General features: G+C 40.2%; 25 non-coding genes across 25 annotated transcripts; all 25 read left to right on the forward strand.

Moving 5' to 3' along the window:
- The first annotated feature begins 763 nt into the window (after nucleotides 1-763).
- On the forward strand, nucleotides 764-835 carry trnac-gca. Its single transcript has one exon. It is a non-coding gene; the product is annotated as a tRNA-Cys (tRNA).
- A 1,433-nt stretch (nucleotides 836-2,268) lies between these two features.
- Nucleotides 2,269-2,340, forward strand: trnac-gca. The gene has a single exon. It is a non-coding gene; the product is annotated as a tRNA-Cys (tRNA).
- Nucleotides 2,341-3,546: 1,206 nt separating this feature from the next.
- Nucleotides 3,547-3,618, forward strand: trnac-gca. The gene has a single exon. It is a non-coding gene; the product is annotated as a tRNA-Cys (tRNA).
- Nucleotides 3,619-4,823: 1,205 nt separating this feature from the next.
- On the forward strand, nucleotides 4,824-4,895 carry trnac-gca. The gene has a single exon. It is a non-coding gene; the product is annotated as a tRNA-Cys (tRNA).
- Nucleotides 4,896-6,091: 1,196 nt separating this feature from the next.
- trnac-gca lies at nucleotides 6,092-6,163 on the forward strand. Its single transcript has one exon. It is a non-coding gene; the product is annotated as a tRNA-Cys (tRNA).
- Nucleotides 6,164-6,887: 724 nt separating this feature from the next.
- On the forward strand, nucleotides 6,888-6,959 carry trnac-gca. The gene has a single exon. It is a non-coding gene; the product is annotated as a tRNA-Cys (tRNA).
- A 723-nt stretch (nucleotides 6,960-7,682) lies between these two features.
- Nucleotides 7,683-7,754, forward strand: trnac-gca. The gene has a single exon. It is a non-coding gene; the product is annotated as a tRNA-Cys (tRNA).
- A 971-nt stretch (nucleotides 7,755-8,725) lies between these two features.
- trnac-gca lies at nucleotides 8,726-8,797 on the forward strand. Its single transcript has one exon. It is a non-coding gene; the product is annotated as a tRNA-Cys (tRNA).
- Nucleotides 8,798-9,512: 715 nt separating this feature from the next.
- Nucleotides 9,513-9,584, forward strand: trnac-gca. The gene has a single exon. It is a non-coding gene; the product is annotated as a tRNA-Cys (tRNA).
- A 640-nt stretch (nucleotides 9,585-10,224) lies between these two features.
- trnac-gca lies at nucleotides 10,225-10,296 on the forward strand. Its single transcript has one exon. It is a non-coding gene; the product is annotated as a tRNA-Cys (tRNA).
- A 723-nt stretch (nucleotides 10,297-11,019) lies between these two features.
- On the forward strand, nucleotides 11,020-11,091 carry trnac-gca. Its single transcript has one exon. It is a non-coding gene; the product is annotated as a tRNA-Cys (tRNA).
- Nucleotides 11,092-11,814: 723 nt separating this feature from the next.
- On the forward strand, nucleotides 11,815-11,886 carry trnac-gca. The gene has a single exon. It is a non-coding gene; the product is annotated as a tRNA-Cys (tRNA).
- A 971-nt stretch (nucleotides 11,887-12,857) lies between these two features.
- On the forward strand, nucleotides 12,858-12,929 carry trnac-gca. Its single transcript has one exon. It is a non-coding gene; the product is annotated as a tRNA-Cys (tRNA).
- Nucleotides 12,930-13,644: 715 nt separating this feature from the next.
- Nucleotides 13,645-13,716, forward strand: trnac-gca. The gene has a single exon. It is a non-coding gene; the product is annotated as a tRNA-Cys (tRNA).
- A 640-nt stretch (nucleotides 13,717-14,356) lies between these two features.
- On the forward strand, nucleotides 14,357-14,428 carry trnac-gca. The gene has a single exon. It is a non-coding gene; the product is annotated as a tRNA-Cys (tRNA).
- A 720-nt stretch (nucleotides 14,429-15,148) lies between these two features.
- trnac-gca lies at nucleotides 15,149-15,221 on the forward strand. Its single transcript has one exon. It is a non-coding gene; the product is annotated as a tRNA-Cys (tRNA).
- Nucleotides 15,222-15,944: 723 nt separating this feature from the next.
- On the forward strand, nucleotides 15,945-16,016 carry trnaf-gaa. The gene has a single exon. It is a non-coding gene; the product is annotated as a tRNA-Phe (tRNA).
- A 722-nt stretch (nucleotides 16,017-16,738) lies between these two features.
- On the forward strand, nucleotides 16,739-16,810 carry trnac-gca. The gene has a single exon. It is a non-coding gene; the product is annotated as a tRNA-Cys (tRNA).
- A 1,086-nt stretch (nucleotides 16,811-17,896) lies between these two features.
- On the forward strand, nucleotides 17,897-17,968 carry trnac-gca. Its single transcript has one exon. It is a non-coding gene; the product is annotated as a tRNA-Cys (tRNA).
- A 412-nt stretch (nucleotides 17,969-18,380) lies between these two features.
- trnac-gca lies at nucleotides 18,381-18,452 on the forward strand. The gene has a single exon. It is a non-coding gene; the product is annotated as a tRNA-Cys (tRNA).
- A 991-nt stretch (nucleotides 18,453-19,443) lies between these two features.
- On the forward strand, nucleotides 19,444-19,515 carry trnac-gca. Its single transcript has one exon. It is a non-coding gene; the product is annotated as a tRNA-Cys (tRNA).
- Nucleotides 19,516-20,711: 1,196 nt separating this feature from the next.
- Nucleotides 20,712-20,783, forward strand: trnac-gca. The gene has a single exon. It is a non-coding gene; the product is annotated as a tRNA-Cys (tRNA).
- Nucleotides 20,784-21,423: 640 nt separating this feature from the next.
- trnac-gca lies at nucleotides 21,424-21,495 on the forward strand. Its single transcript has one exon. It is a non-coding gene; the product is annotated as a tRNA-Cys (tRNA).
- A 723-nt stretch (nucleotides 21,496-22,218) lies between these two features.
- trnac-gca lies at nucleotides 22,219-22,290 on the forward strand. Its single transcript has one exon. It is a non-coding gene; the product is annotated as a tRNA-Cys (tRNA).
- A 723-nt stretch (nucleotides 22,291-23,013) lies between these two features.
- trnac-gca lies at nucleotides 23,014-23,085 on the forward strand. Its single transcript has one exon. It is a non-coding gene; the product is annotated as a tRNA-Cys (tRNA).
- The last annotated feature ends 353 nt before the right edge of the window (nucleotides 23,086-23,438 follow it).

Consider the following 23,438-nt stretch of genomic DNA (forward strand, 5'->3'; position numbering starts at 1 on the left):
GCAACTGACAACAGGTTTTATAAACAACACTCCCCCAGACCATGGAACGACCCTTACTGACAGAGATTGGTTTCATTGTTAAAAATATTCCTCAAAGAACAAGAACTAATGGCCCCAGCATGAATCCATGTTACCCTTTCTGATTGATCCATGAGCCATTGATCGAATATGAATATGACAAGATCAATTGCCATTTAAAACACACATATTGTCAGTTGAAGTTGGTTTCATTGTTAAAAATATTCCTCAAAGAACAAGAACTAATGGCCCCTAACTAATGTTACCCTTTCTGATTGATCCATGAGCCATTGATCGAATATGAATATGACAAGATCAATTGCCATTTAAAACACACATGTTGTCATTTGAAGTTGCTTGAAGCGGCTTGAAGTTGCTTGTAGCGGCTTGAAGCTGCTTGAAGCGGCTTGAAGTTGCTTGAAGCGGATTGAAGCTGCCAAAATGCATGTGGAAATACAACATGTGATGATTTATCTTGTCTATAAAGCTGCAACTGACAACAGGTTTTATAAACAACACTCCCCCAGACCATGGAACGACCTTTACTGACAGAGATTGGTTTCATTGTAAAAATATTCCTCAAAGAACAAGAACTAATGGCCCCAGCATGAATCCATGTTAGCCTTTCTGATTGATCCATGAGCCATTGGTCGAATATGATTATGACAAGATCACTTGCTTTAGAAAGCTATCCATTTAAAACACACCTGTTGTCAGTTGAAGCTGCTTGATGTTGATGCACCCTGGGGGTATAGCTCAGTGGTAGAGCATTTGACTGCAGATCAAGAGGTCCCCGGTTCAACTCCGGGTGCCCCCTTCTGGACTTCACTGCCAATAATTGCGTGGAAATGGACAGTATATACTTGGGGATCTTGTCTATATCCTTACTGACTGCTTTATTAGAAACACTTATACTCTTCACTTCCAAAATGCACATGGAAATACATGTGATGATTTATCTTGTCTATAAAGCTGCAACTGACAACAGGTTTTATAAACAACACTCCCCCAGACCATGGAACGACCTTTACTGACAGAGATTGGTTTCATTGTAAAAATATTCCCAGCATGAATCCATGTTACCCTTTCTGATTGATCCATGAGCCATTGGTCGAATATGATTATGACAAGATCACTTGCTTTAGAAAGCTAGCCATTTAAAACACACCTGTTGTCAGTTGAAGCTGCTTGATGATGATGCAACTGGGGGTATAGCATGTGGAAATACAACATGTGATTATTTATCTTGTCTGTAAAGCTGCAACTGACAACAGGTTTTATAAACAACACTCCCCCAGACCATGGAACGACCCTTACTGACAGAGATTGGTTTCATTGTTAAAAATATTCCTCAAAGAACAAGAACTAATGGCCCCTAACTAATGTTACCCTTTCTGATTGATCCATGAGCCATTGATCGAATATGAATATGACAAGATCAATTGCCATTTAAAACACACATGTTGTCAGTTGAAGTTGCTTGAAGTGGCTTGAAGTTGCTTGTAGCGGCTTGAAGCTGCTTGAAGCGGCTTGAAGTTGCTTGAAGCGGATTGAAGCTGCCAAAATGCATGTGGAAATACAACATGTGATGATTTATCTTGTCTATAAAGCTGCAACTGACAACAGGTTTTATAACCAACACTCCCCCAGACCATGGAACGACCTTTACTGACAGAGATTGGTTTCATTGTTAAAAATATTTCTCAAAGAACAAGAACTAATGGCCCCAGCATGAATCCATGTTACCCTTTCTGATTGATCCATGAGCCATTGATCGAATATGAATATGACAAGATCACTTGCTTTAGAAAGCTATCCATTTAAAACACACCTGTTGTCAGTTGAAGTTGCTTGAAGCGGCTTGAAACGGCTTGTAGCGGCTTGAAGCGGCTTGTAGCGGCTTGAAGCGGCTTGTAGCGGCTTGAATTGACTTGAAGTTGCCAAAATGCATGTGGAATTACAACATGTGAAGATTTATCTTGTCTATAAAGCTGCCACTGACAACAGGTTTTTTTAAACAACACTCCCCCAGACCATGGAACGACCTTTACTGACAGAGATTGGTTTCATTGTAAAAATATTCCTCAAAGAACAAGAACTAATGGCCCCAGCATGAATCCATGTTAGCCTTTCTGATTGATCCATGAACCATTGGTCGAATATGATTATGATAAGATCACTTGCTTTAGAAAGCTATCCATTTAAAACACACCTGTTGTCAGTTGAAGCTGCTTGATGTTGATGCACCCTGGGGGTATAGCTCAGTGGTAGAGCATTTGACTGCAGATCAAGAGGTCCCCGGTTCAACTCCGGGTGCCCCCTTCTGGACTTCACTGCCAATACTTGCATGGAAATGGACAGTATATACTTGGGGATCTTGTCTATATCCTTATTGACTGCTTTATTAGAAACACTTATACTCTTCACTTCCAAAATGCACATGGAAATACATGTGATGATTTATCTTGTCTATAAAGCTGCAACTGACAACAGGTTTTATAAACAACACTCCCCCAGACCATGGAACGACCTTTACTGACAGAGATTGGTTTCATTGTAAAAATATTCCCAGCATGAATCCATGTTACCCTTTCTGATTGATCCATGAGCCATTGGTCGAATATGATTATGACAAGATCACTTGCTTTAGAAAGCTAGCCATTTAAAACACACCTGTTGTCAGTTGAAGCTGCTTGATGATGATGCAACTGGGGGTATAGCATGTGGAAATACAACATGTGATTATTTATCTTGTCTGTAAAGCTGCAACTGACAACAGGTTTTATAAACAACACTCCCCCAGACCATGGAACGACCCTTACTGACAGAGATTGGTTTCATTGTTAAAAATATTCCTCAAAGAACAAGAACTAATGGCCCCAGCATGAATCCATGTTACCCTTTCTGATTGATCCATGAGCCATTGATCGAATATGAATATGACAAGATCAATTGCCATTTAAAACACACATATTGTCAGTTGAAGTTGGTTTCATTGTTAAAAATATTCCTCAAAGAACAAGAACTAATGGCCCCTAACTAATGTTACCCTTTCTGATTGATCCATGAGCCATTGATCGAATATGAATATGACAAGATCAATTGCCATTTAAAACACACATGTTGTCATTTGAAGTTGCTTGAAGCGGCTTGAAGTTGCTTGTAGCGGCTTGAAGCTGCTTGAAGCGGCTTGAAGTTGCTTGAAGCGGATTGAAGCTGCCAAAATGCATGTGGAAATACAACATGTGATGATTTATCTTGTCTATAAAGCTGCAACTGACAACAGGTTTTATAAACAACACTCCCCCAGACCATGGAACGACCTTTACTGACAGAGATTGGTTTCATTGTAAAAATATTCCTCAAAGAACAAGAACTAATGGCCCCAGCATGAATCCATGTTAGCCTTTCTGATTGATCCATGAGCCATTGGTCGAATATGATTATGACAAGATCACTTGCTTTAGAAAGCTATCCATTTAAAACACACCTGTTGTCAGTTGAAGCTGCTTGATGTTGATGCACCCTGGGGGTATAGCTCAGTGGTAGAGCATTTGACTGCAGATCAAGAGGTCCCCGGTTCAACTCCGGGTGCCCCTTCTGGACTTCACTGCCAATACTTGCGTGGAAATGGACAGTATATACTTGGGGATCTTGTCTATATCCTTACTGACTGCTTTATTAGAAACACTTATACTCTTCACTTCCAAAATGCACATGGAAATACATGTGATGATTTATCTTGTCTATAAAGCTGCAACTGACAACAGGTTTTATAAACAACACTCCCCCAGACCATGGAACGACCTTTACTGACAGAGATTGGTTTCATTGTAAAAATATTCCCAGCATGAATCCATGTTACCCTTTCTGATTGATCCATGAGCCATTGGTCGAATATGATTATGACAAGATCACTTGCTTTAGAAAGCTAGCCATTTAAAACACACCTGTTGTCAGTTGAAGCTGCTTGATGATGATGCAACTGGGGGTATAGCATGTGGAAATACAACATGTGATTATTTATCTTGTCTGTAAAGCTGCAACTGACAACAGGTTTTATAAACAACACTCCCCCAGACCATGGAACGACCCTTACTGACAGAGATTGGTTTCATTGTTAAAAATATTCCTCAAAGAACAAGAACTAATGGCCCCAGCATGAATCCATGTTACCCTTTCTGATTGATCCATGAGCCATTGATCGAATATGAATATGACAAGATCAATTGCCATTTAAAACACACATATTGTCAGTTGAAGTTGGTTTCATTGTTAAAAATATTCCTCAAAGAACAAGAACTAATGGCCCCTAACTAATGTTACCCTTTCTGATTGATCCATGAGCCATTGATCGAATATGAATATGACAAGATCAATTGCCATTTAAAACACACATGTTGTCAGTTGAAGTTGCTTGAAGCGGCTTGAAGTTGCTTGTAGCGGCTTGAAGCTGCTTGAAGCGGCTTGAAGTTGCTTGAAGCGGATTGAAGCTGCCAAAATGCATGTGGAAATACAACATGTGATGATTTATCTTGTCTATAAAGCTGCAACTGACAACAGGTTTTATAAACAACACTCCCCCAGACCATGGAACGACCTTTACTGACAGAGATTGGTTTCATTGTAAAAATATTCCTCAAAGAACAAGAACTAATGGCCCCAGCATGAATCCATGTTAGCCTTTCTGATTGATCCATGAGCCATTGGTCGAATATGAATATGACAAGATCACTTGCTTTAGAAAGCTAGCCATTTAAAACACACCTGTTGTCAGTTGAAGCTGCTTGATGTTGATGCACCCTGGGGGTATAGCTCAGTGGTAGAGCATTTGACTGCAGATCAAGAGGTCCCCGGTTCAACTCCGGGTGCCCCCTTCTGGACTTCACTGCCAATACTCGCGTGGAAATGGACAGTATATACTTGGTGATCTTGTCTATATCCTTACTGACTGCTTTATTAGAAACACTTATACTCTTCACTTCCAAAATGCACATGGAAATACATGTGATGATTTATCTTGTCTATAAAGCTGCAACTGACAACAGGTTTTATAAACAACACTCCCCCAGACCATGGAACGACCTTTACTGACAGAGATTGGTTTCATTGTAAAAATATTCCCAGCATGAATCCATGTTACCCTTTCTGATTGATCCATGAGCCATTGGTCGAATATGATTATGACAAGATCACTTGCTTTAGAAAGCTAGCAATTTAAAACACACCTGTTGTCAGTTGAAGCTGCTTGATGATGATGCAACTGGGGGTATAGCATGTGGAAATACAACATGTGATTATTTATCTTGTCTTTAAAGCTGCAACTGACAACAGGTTTTATAAACAACACTCCCCCAGACCATGGAACGACCCTTACTGACAGAGATTGGTTTCATTGTTAAAAATATTCCTCAAAGAACAAGAACTAATGGCCCCAGCATGAATCCATGTTACCCTTTCTGATTGATCCATGAGCCATTGATCGAATATGAATATGACAAGATCAATTGCCATTTAAAACACACATATTGTCAGTTGAAGTTGGTTTCATTGTTAAAAATATTCCTCAAAGAACAAGAACTAATGGCCCCTAACTAATGTTACCCTTTCTGATTGATCCATGAGCCATTGATCGAATATGAATATGACAAGATCAATTGCCATTTAAAACACACATGTTGTCAGTTGAAGTTGCTTGAAGCGGCTTGAAGTTGCTTGTAGCGGCTTGAAGCTGCTTGAAGTTGCTTGAAGCGGATTGAAGCTGCCAAAATGCATGTGGAAATACAACATGTGATGATTTATCTTGTCTATAAAGCTGCAACTGACAACAGGTTTTATAAACAACACTCCCCCAGACCATGGAACGACCTTTACTGACAGAGATTGGTTTCATTGTTAAAAAAATTCCTCAAAGAACAAGAACGAATGGCCCCAGCATGAATCCATGTTACCCTTTCTGATTGATCCATGAGCCATTGATCGAATATAATTATGACAAGATCACTTGCTTTAGAAAGCTAGCCATTTAAAACACACCTGTTGTCAGTTGAAGCTGCTTGATGATGATGCACCTGGGGGTATAGCTCAGTGGTAGAGCATTTGACTGCAGATCAAGAGGTCCCCGGTTCAACTCCGGGTGCCCCCTTCTGGACTTCACTGCCAATACTCGCATGGAAATGGACAGTATATACTTGGGGATCTTGTCTATACCCTTACTGACTGCTTTATTAGAAACACTTATACTCTTCACTTCCAAAATGCACATGGAAATACATGTGATGATTTATCTTGTCTATAAAGCTGCAACTGACAACAGGTTTTATAAACAACACTCCCCCAGACCATGGAACGACCCTTACTGACAGAGATTGGTTTCATTGTAAAAATATTCCTCAACGAACAAGAACTAATGGCCCCAGCATGAATGCATGTTACCCTTTCTGATTGATCCATGAGCAATTGGTCGAATATGATTATGACAAGATCACTTGCTTTAGAAAGCTAGCCATTTAAAACACACCTGTTGTCAGTTGAAGCTGCTTGATAATGATGCAACTGAGGGTATAGCATGTGGAAATACAACATGTGATTATTTATCTTGTCTATAAAGCTGCCACTGACAACAGGTTTTATAACCAACACTCCCCCAGACCATGGAACGACCTTTACTGACAGAGATTGGTTTCATTGTTAAAAATATTCCTCAAAGAACAAGAACTAATGGCCCCAGCATGAATCCATGTTACCCTTTCTGATTGATCCATGAGCCATTGGTCGAATATGATTATGACAAGATCACTTGCTTTAGAAAGCTATCCATTTTAAACACACCTGTTGTCAGTTGAAGCTGCTTGATGTTGATGCACCCTGGGGGTATAGCTCAGTGGTAGAGCATTTGACTGCAGATCAAGAGGTCCCCGGTTCAACTCCGGGTGCCCCCTTCTGGACTTCACTGCCAATACTCGCGTGGAAATGGACAGTATATACTTGGGGATCTTGTCTATATCCTTACTGACTGCTTTATTAGAAACACTTATACTCTTCACTTCCAAAATGCACATGGAAATACATGTGATGATTTATCTTGTCTATAAAGCTGCAACTGACAACAGGTTTTATAAACAACACTCCCCCAGACCATGGAACGACCCTTACTGACAGAGATTGGTTTCATTGTAAAAATATTCTTCAAAGAACAAGAACTAATGGCCCCAGCATGAATCCATGTTACCCTTTCTGTTTGATCCATGAGCCATTGATCGAATTTTAATATGACAAGATCACTTGCTTTAGAAAGCTAGCCATTTAAAACACACCTGTTGTCAGTTGAAGCTGCTTGACGATGATGCAACTGGGGGTATAGCATGTGGAAATACAACATGTGATTATTTATCTTGTCTATAAAGCTGCAACTGAACACAGGTTTTATAAAAAACACTCCCCCAGACCATGGAACGACCTTTACTGACAGAGATTGGTTTCATTGTTAAAAATATTCCTCAAAGAACAAGAACTAATGGCCCCAGCATGAATCCATGTTACCCTTTCTGATTGATCCATGAGCCATTGATCGAATTTTAATATGACAAGATCACTTGCTTTAGAAAGCAAGCCATTTAAAACACACCTGTTGTCAGTTGAAGCTGCTTGATGATGATGCACCTGGGGGTATAGCTCAGTGGTAGAGCATTTGACTGCAGATCAAGAGGTCCCTGGTTCAACTCTGGGTGCCCCCTTCTGGACTTCACTGCCAATACTTGCATGGAAATGGACAGTATATACTTGGGGATCTTGTCTATATCCTTACTGACTGCTTTATTAGAAACACTTATACTCTTCACTTCCAAAATGCACATGGAAATACATGTGATGATTTATCTTGTCTATAAAGCTGCAACTGACAACAGGTTTTATAAACAACACTCCCCAAGACCATGGAACGACCTTTACTGACAGAGATTGGTTTCATTGTAAAAATATTCCCAGCATGAATCCATGTTACCCTTTCTGATTGATCCATGAGCCATTGGTCGAATATGATTATGACAAGATCACTTGCTTTAGAAAGCTAGCCATTTAAAACACACCTGTTGTCAGTTGAAGCTGCTTGATGATGATGCAACTGAGGGTATAGCATGTGGAAATACAACATGTGATTATTTATCTTGTCTATAAAGCTGCCACTGACAACAGGTTTTATAAACAACACTCCCCCAGACCATGGAACGACCTTTACTGACAGAGATTGGTTTCATTGTTAAAAATAGTCCTCAAAGAACAAGAACTAATGGCCCCAGCATGAATCCATGTTACCCTTTCTGATTGATCCATGAGCCATTGATCGAATAAGAATATGACAAGATTACTTGCTTTAGAAAGCTAGCCATTTAAAACACACCTGTTGTCAGTTGAAGCTGTTTGATGTTGCTTGATGATTTATCTTGTCTATAAAGCTGCAACTGACAACAGGTTTTATAAACACTCCCCCAGACCATGGAACGACCCTTACTGACAGAGATTGGTTTCATTGTAAAAATATTCCTCAACGAACAAGAACTAATGGCCCCAGCATGAATCCATGTTACCCTTTCTGATTGATCCATGAGCCATTGGTCGAATATGATTATGACAAGATCACTTGCTTTAGAAAGCTAGCCATTTAAAACACACCTGTTGTCAGTTGAAGCTGCTTGATGTTGTTGCACCTGGGGGTATAGCTCAGTGGTAGAGCATTTGACTGCAGATCAAGAGGTCCCCGGTTCAACTCTGGGTGTCCCCTTCTGGACTTCACTGCCAATACTCGCATATTAATGGACAGTATATACTTGGGGATCTTGTCTATACCCTTACTGACTGCTTTATTAGAAACACTTATACTCTTCACTTCCAAAATGCACATGGAAATACAAGTGATGATTTATCTTGTCTATAAAGCTGCAACTGACAACAGGTTTTATAAACACTCCCCCAGACCATGGAACGACCCTTACTGACAGAGATTGGTTTCATTGTAAAAATATTCCTCAACGAACAAGAACTAATGGCCCCAGCATGAATCCATGTTACCCTTTCTGATTGATCCATGAGCCATTGGTCGAATATGATTATGACAAGATCACTTGCTTTAGAAAGCTAGCCATTTAAAACACCTGTTGTCAGTTGAAGCTGCTTGATGATGCAACTGAGGGTATAGCATGTGGAAATACAACATGTGATTATTTATCTTGTCTATAAAGCTGCCACTGACAACAGGTTTTATAAACAACACTCCCCCAGACCATGGAACGACCCTTACTGACAGAGATTGGTTTCATTGTTAAAAATATTCCTCAAAGAACAAGAACTAATGGCCCCAGCATGAATCCATGTTACCCTTTCTGATTGATCCATGAGCCATTGATCGAATTTTAATATGACAAGATTACTTGCTTTAGAAAGCTAGCCATTTAAAACACACCTGTTGTCAGTTGAAGCTGCTTGATGATGATGCACCTGGGGGTATAGCTCAGTGGTAGAGCATTTGACTGCAGATCAAGAGGTCCCCGGTTCAACTCCGGGTGTCCCCTTCTGGACTTCACTGCCAATACTCGCATGGAAATGGACAGTATATACTTGGGGATCTTGTCTATACCCTTACTGACTGCTTTATTAGAAACACTTATACTCTTCACTTCCAAAATGCACATGGAAATACATGTGATGATTTATCTTGTCTATAAAGCTGCAACTGACAACAGGTTTTATAAACACTCCCCCAGACCATGGAACGACCCTTACTGACAGAGATTGGTTTCATAGTAAAATATTCCTCAACGAACAAGAACAAATGGCCCCAGCATGAATCCATGTTACCCTTTCTGATTGATCCATGAGCCATTGGTCGAATATGATTATGACAAGATCACTTTCTTTAGAAAGCTAGCCATTTAAAACACACCTGTTGTCAGTTGAAGCTGCTTGATGATGATGCAACTGAGGGTATAGCATGTGGAAATACAACATGTGATTATTTATCTTGTCTATAAAGCTGCCACTGACAACAGGTTTTATAAACAACACTCCCCCAGACCATGGAACGACCTTTACAGACAGAGATTGGTTTCATTGTTAAAAAGTAATCTTCTAAAGCAAGATTACTTGCTTTAGAAAGCTAGCCATTTAAAACACACCTGTTGTCAGTTGAAGCTGCTTGATGATGATGCACCTGGGGGTATAGCTCAGTGGTAGAGCATTTGACTGCAGATCAAGAGGTCCCCCGTTCAACTCCGGCTGCCCCCTTCTGGACTTCACTGCCAATACTTGCGTGGAAATGGACAGTATATACTTGGGGATCTTGTCTATACCCTTACTGACTGCTTTATTAGAAACACTTATACTCTTCACTTCCAAAATGCACATGGAAATACATGTGATGATTTATCTTGTCTATAAAGCTGCAACTGACAACAGGTTTTATAAACAACACTTCCCCAGACCATGAAACTACCTTTACTGACAGAGATTGGTTTCATTGTAAAAATATTCCTCAAAGAACAAGAACTAATGGCCCCAGCATGAATCCATGTTACCCTTTCTGATTGATCCATGAGCCATTGGTCGAATATGATTATGACAAGATCACTTGCTTTAGAAAGCTAGCCATTTAAAACACACCAGTTGTCAGTGAAGCTGCTTGATGATGATGCAACTGAGGGTATAGCATGTGGAAATACAACATGTGATTATTTATCTTGTCTATAAAGCTGCCACTGACAACAGGTTTTATAACCAACACTCCCTCAGACCATGGAACGACCTTTACTGACAGAGATTGGTTTCATTGTTAAAAATATTCCTCAAAGAACAAGAACTAATGGCCCCAGCATGAATCCATGTTAGCCTTTCTGATTGATCCATGAGCCATTGGTCGAATATGATTATGACAAGATCACTTGCTTTAGAAAGCTATCCATTTTAAACACACCTGTTGTCAGTTGAAGCTGCTTGATGTTGATGCACCCTGGGGGTATAGCTCAGTGGTAGAGCATTTGACTGCAGATCAAGAGGTCCCCGGTTCAACTCCGGGTGCCCCCTTCTGGACTTCACTGCCAATACTCGCGTGGAAATGGACAGTATATACTTGGGGATCTTGTCTATATCCTTACTGACTGCTTTATTAGAAACACTTATACTCTTCACTTCCAAAATGCACATGGAAATACATGTGATGATTTATCTTGTCTATAAAGCTGCAACTGACAACAGGTTTTATAAACAACACTCCCCCAGACCATGGAACGACCCTTACTGACAGAGATTGGTTTCATTGTAAAAATATTCTTCAAAGAACAAGAACTAATGGCCCCAGCATGAATCCATGTTACCCTTTCTGTTTGATCCATGAGCCATTGATCGAATTTTAATATGACAAGATCACTTGCTTTAGAAAGCTAGCCATTTAAAACACACCTGTTGTCAGTTGAAGCTGCTTGACGATGATGCAACTGGGGGTATAGCATGTGGAAATACAACATGTGATTATTTATCTTGTCTATAAAGCTGCAACTGAACACAGGTTTTATAAAAAACACTCCCCCAGACCATGGAACGACCTTTACTGACAGAGATTGGTTTCATTGTTAAAAATATTCCTCAAAGAACAAGAACTAATGGCCCCAGCATGAATCCATGTTACCCTTTCTGATTGATCCATGAGCCATTGATCGAATTTTAATATGACAAGATCACTTGCTTTAGAAAGCAAGCCATTTAAAACACACCTGTTGTCAGTTGAAGCTGCTTGATGATGATGCACCTGGGGGTATAGCTCAGTGGTAGAGCATTTGACTGCAGATCAAGAGGTCCCTGGTTCAACTCTGGGTGCCCCCTTCTGGACTTCACTGCCAATACTTGCATGGAAATGGACAGTATATACTTGGGGATCTTGTCTATATCCTTACTGACTGCTTTATTAGAAACACTTATACTCTTCACTTCCAAAATGCACATGGAAATACATGTGATGATTTATCTTGTCTATAAAGCTGCAACTGACAACAGGTTTTATAAACAACACTCCCCAAGACCATGGAACGACCTTTACTGACAGAGATTGGTTTCATTGTAAAAATATTCCCAGCATGAATCCATGTTACCCTTTCTGATTGATCCATGAGCCATTGGTCGAATATGATTATGACAAGATCACTTGCTTTAGAAAGCTAGCCATTTAAAACACACCTGTTGTCAGTTGAAGCTGCTTGATGATGATGCAACTGAGGGTATAGCATGTGGAAATACAACATGTGATTATTTATCTTGTCTATAAAGCTGCCACTGACAACAGGTTTTATAAACAACACTCCCCCAGACCATGGAACGACCTTTACTGACAGAGATTGGTTTCATTGTTAAAAATAGTCCTCAAAGAACAAGAACTAATGGCCCCAGCATGAATCCATGTTACCCTTTCTGATTGATCCATGAGCCATTGATCGAATAAGAATATGACAAGATTACTTGCTTTAGAAAGCTAGCCATTTAAAACACACCTGTTGTCAGTTGAAGCTGTTTGATGTTGCTTGATGATTTATCTTGTCTATAAAGCTGCAACTGACAACAGGTTTTATAAACACTCCCCCAGACCATGGAACGACCCTTACTGACAGAGATTGGTTTCATTGTAAAAATATTCCTCAACGAACAAGAACTAATGGCCCCAGCATGAATCCATGTTACCCTTTCTGATTGATCCATGAGCCATTGGTCGAATATGATTATGACAAGATCACTTGCTTTAGAAAGCTAGCCATTTAAAACACACCTGTTGTCAGTTGAAGCTGCTTGATGTTGTTGCACCTGGGGGTATAGCTCAGTGGTAGAGCATTTGACTGCAGATCAAGAGGTCCCCGGTTCAACTCTGGGTGTCCCCTTCTGGACTTCACTGCCAATACTCGCATATTAATGGACAGTATATACTTGGGGATCTTGTCTATACCCTTACTGACTGCTTTATTAGAAACACTTATACTCTTCACTTCCAAAATGCACATGGAAATACAAGTGATGATTTATCTTGTCTATAAAGCTGCAACTGACAACAGGTTTTATAAACACTCCCCCAGACCATGGAACGACCCTTACTGACAGAGATTGGTTTCATTGTAAAAATATTCCTCAACGAACAAGAACTAATGGCCCCAGCATGAATCCATGTTACCCTTTCTGATTGATCCATGAGCCATTGGTCGAATATGATTATGACAAGATCACTTGCTTTAGAAAGCTAGCCATTTAAAACACCTGTTGTCAGTTGAAGCTGCTTGATGATGCAACTGAGGGTATAGCATGTGGAAATACAACATGTGATTATTTATCTTGTCTATAAAGCTGCCACTGACAACAGGTTTTATAAACAACACTCCCCCAGACCATGGAACGACCCTTACTGACAGAGATTGGTTTCATTGTTAAAAATATTCCTCAAAGAACAAGAACTAATGGCCCCAGCATGAATCGATGTTACCCTTTCTGATTGATCCATGAGCCATTGATCGAATTTTAATATGACAAGATCACTTGCTTTAGAAAGCTAGCCATTTAAAACACACCTGTTGTCAGTTGAAGCTGCTTGTTGATGATGCACCTGGGGGTATAGCTCAGTGGTAGAGCATTTGACTGCAGATCAAGAGGTCCCCGGTTCAACTCCGGGTGTCCCCTTCTTGACTTCACTGCCAATACTCGCATGGAAATGGACAGTATATACTTGGGGATCTTGTCTATACCCTTACTGACTGCTTTATTAGAAACACTTATGCTCTTCACTTCCAAAATGCACATGGAAATACATGTGATGATTTATCTTGTCTATAAAGCTGCAACTAACAACAGGTTTTATAAACACTCCCCCAGACCATGGAACGACCCTTACTGACAGAGTTTGGTTTCATTGTAAAATATTCCTCAACGAACAAGAACAAATGGCCCCAGCATGAATCCATGTTACCCTTTCTGATTGATCCATGAGCCATTGGTCGAATATGATTATGACAAGATCACTTTCTTTAGAAAGCTAGCCATTTAAAACACACCTGTTGTCAGTTGAAGCTGCTTGATGATGATGCAACTGAGGGTATAGCATGTGGAAATACAACATGTGATTATTTATCTTGTCTATAAAGCTGCCACTGACAACAGGTTTTATAAACAACACTCCCCCAGACCATGGAACGACCTTTACAGACAGAGATTGGTTTCATTGTTAAAAAGTAATCTTCTAAAGCAAGATTACTTGCTTTAGAAAGCTAGCCATTTAAAACACACCTGTTGTCAGTTGAAGCTGCTTGATGATGATGCACCTGGGGGTATAGCTCAGTGGTAGAGCATTTGACTGCAGATCAAGAGGTCCCCCGTTCAACTCCGGCTGCCCCCTTCTGGACTTCACTGCCAATACTTGCGTGGAAATGGACAGTATATACTTGGGGATCTTGTCTATACCCTTACTGACTGCTTTATTAGAAACACTTATACTCTTCACTTCCAAAATGCACATGGAAATACATGTGATGATTTATCTTGTCTATAAAGCTGCAACTGACAACAGGTTTTATAAACAACACTTCCCCAGACCATGAAACTACCTTTACTGACAGAGATTGGTTTCATTGTAAAAATATTCCTCAAAGAACAAGAACTAATGGCCCCAGCATGAATCCATGTTACCCTTTCTGATTGATCCATGAGCCATTGGTCGAATATGATTATGACAAGATCACTTGCTTTAGAAAGCTAGCCATTTAAAACACACCAGTTGTCAGTGAAGCTGCTTGATGATGATGCAACTGAGGGTATAGCATGTGGAAATACAACATGTGATTATTTATCTTGTCTATAAAGCTGCCACTGACAACAGGTTTTATAAACAACACTCCCCCAGACCATGGAACTATCTTTACTGACAGAGATTGGTTTCATTGTAAAAATATTCGTCAAAGAACTAGAACTAATGGCCCCAGCATGAATCCATGTTACTCTTTCTGATTGATCCATGAGCCATTGATCGAATATGATTATGACAAGATCACTTGCTTTAGAAAGCTAGCCATTTAAAACACACCTGTTGTCAGATGAAGCTGCTTGATGATGCTGCACCTGGGGGTATAGCTCAGTGGTAGAGCATTTGACTGCAGATCAAGAGGTCCCCGGTTCAACTCTGGGTGCCCCATTCTGGACTTCACTGCCAATACTTGCATGGAAATGGACAGTATATACTTGGTGATCTTGTCTATATCCTTACTGACTGCTTTATTAGAAACACTTATACTCTTCACTTACAAAATGCACATGGAAATACATGTGATGATTTTTCTTGTCTATAAAGCTGCAACTGACAACAGGTTTTATAAACAACACTCCCCCAGACCATGGAACGACCTTTACTGACAGAGATTTGTTTCATTGTAAAAATATTCCTCAAAGAACAAGAACTAATGGCCCCAGCATGAATCCATGTTACCCTTTCTGATTGATCCATGAGCCATTGGTCGAATATGATTATGACAAGATCACTTGCTTTAGAAAGCTAGCCATTTAAAACACACCTGTTGTCAGTTGAAGCTGCTTGATGATGATGCAACTGAGGGTATAGCATGTGGAAATACAACATGTGATTATTTATCTTGTCTATAAAGCTGCAACTGACAACAGGTTTTATAAACAACACTCCCCCAGACCATGGAACGACCTTTACTGACAGAGATTGGTTTCATTGTTAAAAATATTCCTCAAAGAACAAGAACTAATGGCCCCAGCATGAATCCATGTTACCCTTTCTGATTGATCCATGAGCCATTGATCGATTATGAATATGAAAAGATTACTTGCTTTAGAAAGCTAGCCATTTAAAACACACCTGTTGTCAGTTGAAGCTGCTTGATGATGATGCACCTGGGGGTATAGCTCAGTGGTAGAGCATTTGACTGAATATCAAGAGGTCCCCCGTTCAACTCCGGGTGCCCCCTTCTGGACTTCACTGCCAATACTTGCGTGGAAATGGACAGTATATACTTGGGGATCTTGTCTATACCCTTACTGACTTCTTTATTAGAAACACTTATACTCTTCACTTCCAAAATGCACATGGAAATACATGTGATGATTTATCTTGTCTATAAAGCTGCAACTGACAACAGGTTTTATAAACAACACTCCTCCAGACCATGGAACGACCCTTACTGACAGAGTTTGGTTTCATTGTAAAATATTCTTCAACGAACAAGAACTAATGGCCCCAGCATGAATCCATGTTACCCTTTCTGATTGATCCATGAGCCATTGGTCGAATATGATTATGACAAGATCACTTGCTTTAGAAAGCTAGCCATTTAAAACACACCAGTTGTCAGTTGAAGCTGCTTGACGATGATGCAACTGGGGGTATAGCATGTGGAAATACAACATGTGATTATTTATCTTGTCTATAAAGCTGCAACTGACCACAGGTTTTATAAAAAACACTCCCCCAGACCATGGAACGACCTTTACTGACAGAGATTGGTTTCATTGTTAAAAATATTCCTCAAAGAACAAGAACTAATGGCCCCAGCATGAATCCATGTTACCCTTTCTGATTGATCCATGAGCCATTGATCGAATTTTAATACGACAAGATCACTTGCTTTAGAAAGCAAGCCATTTAAAACACACCTGATGTCAGTTGAAGCTGCTTGATGATGATGCACCTGGGGGTATAGCTCAGTGGTAGAGCATTTGACTGCAGATCAAGAGGTCCCCGGTTCAACTCCGGGTGCCCCCTTCTGGACTTCACTGCCAATACTCGCATGGAAATGGACAGTATATACTTGGGGATCTTGTCTATACCCTTACTGACTGCTTTATTAGAAACACTTATACTCTTCACTTCCAAAATGCACATGGAAATACATGTGATGATTTATCTTGTCTATAAAGCTGCAACTGACAACAGGTTTCATAAACAACACTCCCCAAGACCATGGAACGACCCTTACTGACAGAGATTGGTTTCATTGTAAAAATATTCCTCAAAGAACAAGAACTAATGGCCCCAGCATGAATCCATGTTACCCTTTCTGTTTGATCCATGAGCCATTGATCGAATTTTAATATGACAAGATCACTTGCTTTAGAAAGCTAGCCATTTAAAACACACCTGCTTTATAGACAAGATAAATAATCACTGCCAATACTTGCAACTGCGGGTATAGCATGTGGAAATACAACATGTGATTATTTATCTTGTCTATAAAGCTGCAACTGACAACAGGTTTTATCAACAACACTCCCCCAGACCATGGAACGACCCTTACTGACAGAGATTGGCTTCATTGTAAAAATATTCCTCAACGAACAAGAACTAATGGCCCCAGCATGAATCCATGTTACCCTTTCTGATTGATCATGAGCCATTGGTCGAATATGATTATGACAAGATCAATTGCCATTTAAAACACACATGTTGTCAGTTGAAGTTGCTTGAAGCGGCTTGAAACGGCTTGTAGCGGCTTGAAGCGGCTTGTAGCGGCTTGTAGCGGCTTGAATTGACTTGAAGTTGCCAAAATGCATGTGGAATTACAACATGTGAAGATTTATCTTGTCTATAAAGCTGCAACTGACAAAAGGTTTTTTTAAACAACACTCCCCCAGACCATGGAACGACCTTTACTGACAGAGATTGGTTTCATTGTAAAAATATTCCTCAAAGAACAAGAACTAATGGCCCCAGCATGAATCCATGTTAGCCTTTCTGATTGATCCATGAGCCATTGGTCGAATATGATTATGACAAGATCACTTGCTTTAGAAAGCTATCCATTTAAAATACACCTGTTGTCAGTTGAAGCTGCTTCATGATGATGCACCTGGGGGTATAGCTCAGTAGCAGAGCATTTGACTGCAGATCAAGAGGTCCCCGGTTCAACTCCGGGTGCCCCCTTCTGGACTTCACTGCCAATACTTGCATGGAAATGGACAGTATATACTTGGGGATCTTGTCTATATCCTTACTGACTGCTTTATTAGAAACACTTATACTCTTCACTTCCAAAATGCACATGGAAATACATGTGATGATTTATCTTGTCTATAAAGCTGCAACTGACAACAGGTTTCATAAACAACACTCCCCAAGACCATGGAACGACCCTTACTGACAGAGATTGGTTTCATTGTAAAAATATTCCTCAAAGAACAAGAACTAATGGCCCCAGCATGAATCCATGTTACCCTTTCTGTTTGATCCATGAGCCATTGATCGAATATGAATATGACAAGATCACTTGCTTTAGAAAGCTAGCCATTTAAAACACACCTGTTGTCAGTTGAAGCTGCTTGATGATGATGCACCTGGGGGTATAGCTCAGTGGTAGAGCATTTGACTGCAAATCAAGAGGTCCCCGGTTCAACTCTGGGTGCCCCCTTCTGGACTTCACTGCCAATACTTGCATGGAAATGGACAGTATATACTTGGTGATCTTGTCTATATCCTTACTGACTGCTTTATTAGAAACACTTATACTCTTCACTTCCAAAATGCACATGGAAATACATGTGATGATTTATCTTGTCTATAAAGCTGCAACTGACAACAGGTTTTATAAACAACACTCCCCCAGACCATGGAACGACCCTTACTGACAGAGATTGGTTTCATTGTTAAAAATATTCCTCAAAGAACAAGAACTAATGGCCCCAGCATGAATCCATGTTACCCTTTCTGATTGATCATGAGCCATTGGTTGAATATGATTATGACAAGATCAATTGCCATTTAAAACACACATGTTGTCAGTTGAAGTTGCTTGAAGCGGCTTGAAACGGCTTGTAGCGGCTTGTAGCGGCTTGAAGCGGTTTGAAGTGACTTGAAGTTGCCAGAATGCATGTGGAATTACAACATGTGAAGATTTATCTTGTCTATAAAGCTGCAACTGACAACAGGTTTTATAAACAACACTCCCCCAGACCATGGAACGACCTTTACTGACAGAGATTGGTTTCATTGTTAAAAATATTCCTCAAAGAACAAGAACTAATGGCCCCAGCATGAATCCATGTTACCCTTTCTGATTGATCCATGAGCCATTGATCGAATATGAATATGACAAGATCACTTGCTTTAGAAAGCTAGCCATTTAAAACACACCTGTTGTCAGTTGAAGCTGCTTGATGATGATGCAACTGAGGGTATAGCATGTGGAAATACAACATGTGATTATTTATCTTGTCTATAAAGCTGCCACTGACAACAGGTTTTATAAACAACACTCCCCCAGACCATGGAACGACCTTTACTGACAGAGATTGGTTTCATTGTTAAAAAGTAATCTTCTAAAGCAAGATCACTTGCTTTAGAAAGCTAGCCATTTAAAACACACCTGTTGTCAGTTGAAGCTGCTTGATGTTGCTGCACCTGGGGGTATAGCTCAGTGGTAGAGCATTTGACTGCAGATGAAGAGGTCCCCGGTTCAACTCTGGGTGTCCCCTTCTGGACTTCACTGCCAATACTCGCATGGAAATGGACAGTATATACTTGGGGATCTTGTCTATACCCTTACTGACTGCTTTATTAGAAACACTTATACTCTTCACTTCCAAAATGCACATGGAAATACAAGTGATGATTTATCTTGTCTATAAAGCTGCAACTGACAACAGGTTTTATAAACACTCCCCCAGACCATGGAACGACCCTTACTGACAGAGATTGGTTTCATTGTAAAAATATTCCTCAACGAACAAGAACTAATGGCCCCAGCATGAATCCATGTTACCCTTTCTGATTGATCCATGAGCCATTGGTCGAATATGATTATGACAAGATCACTTGCTTTAGAAAGCTAGCCATTTAAAACACACCTGTTGTCAGTTGAAGCTGCTTGATGTTGCTGCACCTGGGGGTATAGCTCAGTGGTAGAGCATTTGACTGCAGACGAAGAGGTCCCCGGTTCAACTCTGGGTGTCCCCTTCTGGACTTCACTGCCAATACTCGCATGGAAATGGACAGTATATACTTGGGGATCTTGTCTATACCCTTACTGACTGCTTTATTAGAAACACTTATACTCTTCACTTCCAAAATGCACATGGAAATACAAGTGATGATTTATCTTGTCTATAAAGCTGCAACTGACAACAGGTTTTATAAACACTCCCCCAGACCATGGAACGACCCTTACTGACAGAGATTGGTTTCATTGTAAAAATATTCCTCAACGAACAAGAACTAATGGCCCCAGCATGAATCCATGTTACCCTTTCTGATTGATCCATGAGCCATTGGTCGAATATGATTATGACAAGATCACTTGCTTTAGAAAGCTAGCCATTTAAAACACCTGTTGTCAGTTGAAGCTGCTTGATGATGCAACTGAGGGTATAGCATGTGGAAATACAACATGTGATTATTTATCTTGTCTATAAAGCTGCCACTGACAACAGGTTTTATAAACAACACTCCCCCAGACCATGGAACGACCTTTACTGACAGAGATTGGTTTCATTGTTAAAAATATTCCTCAAAGAACAAGAACTAATGGCCCCAGCATGAATCCATGTTACCCTTTCTGATTGATCCATGAGCCATTGATCGAATTTTAATATGACAAGATTACTTGCTTTAGAAAGCTAGCCATTTAAAACACACCTGTTGTCAGTTGAAGCTGCTTGATGATGATGCACCTGGGGGTATAGCTCAGTGGTAGAGCATTTGACTGCAGATCCTTAGGTCCCCGGTTCAACTCCGGGTGTCCCCTTCTGGACTTCACTGCCAATACTCGCATGGAAATGGACAGTATATACTTGGGGATCTTGTCTATACCCTTACTGACTGCTTTATTAGAAACACTTATACTCTTCACTTCCAAAATGCACATGGAAATACATGTGATGATTTATCTTGTCTATAAAGCTGCAACTGACAACAGGTTTTATAAACACTCCCCCAGACCATGGAACGACCCTTACTGACAGAGATTGGTTTCATAGTAAAATATTCCTCAACGAACAAGAACTAATGGCCCCAGCATGAATCCATGTTACCCTTTCTGATTGATCCATGAGCCATTGGTCGAATATGATTATGACAAGATCACTTGCTTTAGAAAGCTAGCCATTTAAAACACACCTGTTGTCAGTTGAAGCTGCTTGATGATGATGCAACTGAGGGTATAGCATGTGGAAATACAACATGTGATTATTTATCTTGTCTATAAAGCTGCCACTGACAACAGGTTTTATAAACAACACTCCCCCAGACCATGGAACGACCTTTACTGACAGAGATTGGTTTCATTGTTAAAAAGTAATCTTCTAAAGCAAGATTACTTGCTTTAGAAAGCTAGCCATTTAAAACACACCTGTTGTCAGTTGAAGCTGCTTGATGATGATGCACCTGGGGGTATAGCTCAGTGGTAGAGCATTTGACTGCAGATCAAGAGGTCCCCTGTTCAACTCCGGCTGCCCCCTTCTGGACTTCACTGCCAATACTTGCGTGGAAATGGACAGTATATACTTGGGGATCTTGTCTATACCCTTACTGACTGCTTTATTAGAAACACTTATACTCTTCACTTCCAAAATGCACATGGAAATACATGTGATGATTTATCTTGTCTATAAAGCTGCAACTGACAACAGGTTTTATAAACAACACTTCCCCAGACCATGAAACTACCTTTACTGACAGAGATTGGTTTCATTGTAAAAATATTCCTCAAAGAACAAGAACTAATGGCCCCAGCATGAATCCATGTTACCCTTTCTGATTGATCCATGAGCCATTGGTCGAATATGATTATGACAAGATCACTTGCTTTAGAAAGCTAGCCATTTAAAACACACCAGTTGTCAGTTGAAGCTGCTTGATGATGATGCAACTGAGGGTATAGCATGTGGAAATACAACATGTGATTATTTATCTTGTCTATAAAGCTGCCACTGACAACAGGTTTTATAAACAACACTCCCCCAGACCATGGAACGACCTTTACTGACAGAGATTGGTTTCATTGTTAAAAATATTCCTCAAAGAACAAGAACTAATGGCCCCAGCATGAATCCATGTTACCCTTTCTGATTGATCCATGAGCCATTGATCGAATAAGAATATGACAAGATTACTTGCTTTAGAAAGCTAGCCATTTAAAACACACCTGTTGTCAGTTGAAGCTGCTTGATGATGATGCACCTGGGGGTATAGCTCAGTGGTAGAGCATTTGACTGCAGATCAAGAGGTCCCCCGTTCAGCTCCGGGTGCCCCCTTCTGGACTTCACTGCCAATAATTGCGTGGAAATGGACAGTATATACTTGGAGATCTTGTCTATACCCTTACTGACTGCTTTATTAGAAACACTTATACTCTTCACTTCCAAAATGCACATGGAAATACATGTGATGATTTATCTTGTCTATAAAGCTGCAACTGACAACAGGTTTTATAAACAACACTCCCCCAGACCATGAAACTACCTTTACTGACAGAGATTGGTTTCATTGTAAAAATATTCCTCAAAGAACAAGAACTAATGGCCCCAGCATGAATCCATGTTACCCTTTGTGATTGATCCATGAGCCATTGGTCGAATATGATTATGACAAGATCACTTGCTTTAGAAAGCTAGCCATTTAAAACACACCAGTTGTCAGTTGAAGCTGCTTGACGATGACGCAACTGGGGGTATAGCATGTGGAAATACAACATGTGATTATTTATCTTGTCTATAAAGCTGCAACTGACCACAGGTTTTATAAAAAACACTCCCCCAGACCATGGAACGACCTTTACTGACAGAGATTGGTTTCATTGTTAAAAATATTCCTCAAAGAACAAGAACTAATGGCCCCAGCATGAATCCATGTTACCCTTTCTGATTGATCCATGAGCCATTGATCGAATTTTAATATGACAAGATCACTTGCTTTAGAAAGCTAGCCATTTAAAACACACCTGTTGTCAGTTGAAGCTGCTTGATGATGATGCACCTGGGGGTATAGCTCAGTGGTAGAGCATTTGACTGCAGATCAAGAGGTCCCCGGTTCAACTCCGGGTGCCCCCTTCTGGACTTCACTGCCAATACTTGCATGGAAATGGACAGTATATACTTGGTGATCTTGTCTATATCCTTACTGACTGCTTTATTAGAAACACTTATACTCTTCACTTCCAAAATGCACATGGAAATACGTGTGATGATTTATCTTGTCTATAAAGCTGCAACTGACAACAGGTTTTATAAACAACACTCCCCCAGACCATGGAACGACCTTTACTGACAGAGATTGGTTTCATTGTTAAAAATATTCCTCAAAGAACAAGACCTAATGGCCCCAGCATGAATCCATGTTACCCTTTCTGATTGATCATGAGCCATTGTTCGAATATGATTATGACAAGATCAATTGCCATTTA

This window comes from Tachysurus fulvidraco, chromosome 15, assembly GCF_022655615.1.
Source record: "Tachysurus fulvidraco isolate hzauxx_2018 chromosome 15, HZAU_PFXX_2.0, whole genome shotgun sequence".
In the NCBI taxonomy this organism is placed as follows: domain Eukaryota; kingdom Metazoa; phylum Chordata; class Actinopteri; order Siluriformes; family Bagridae; genus Tachysurus; species Tachysurus fulvidraco.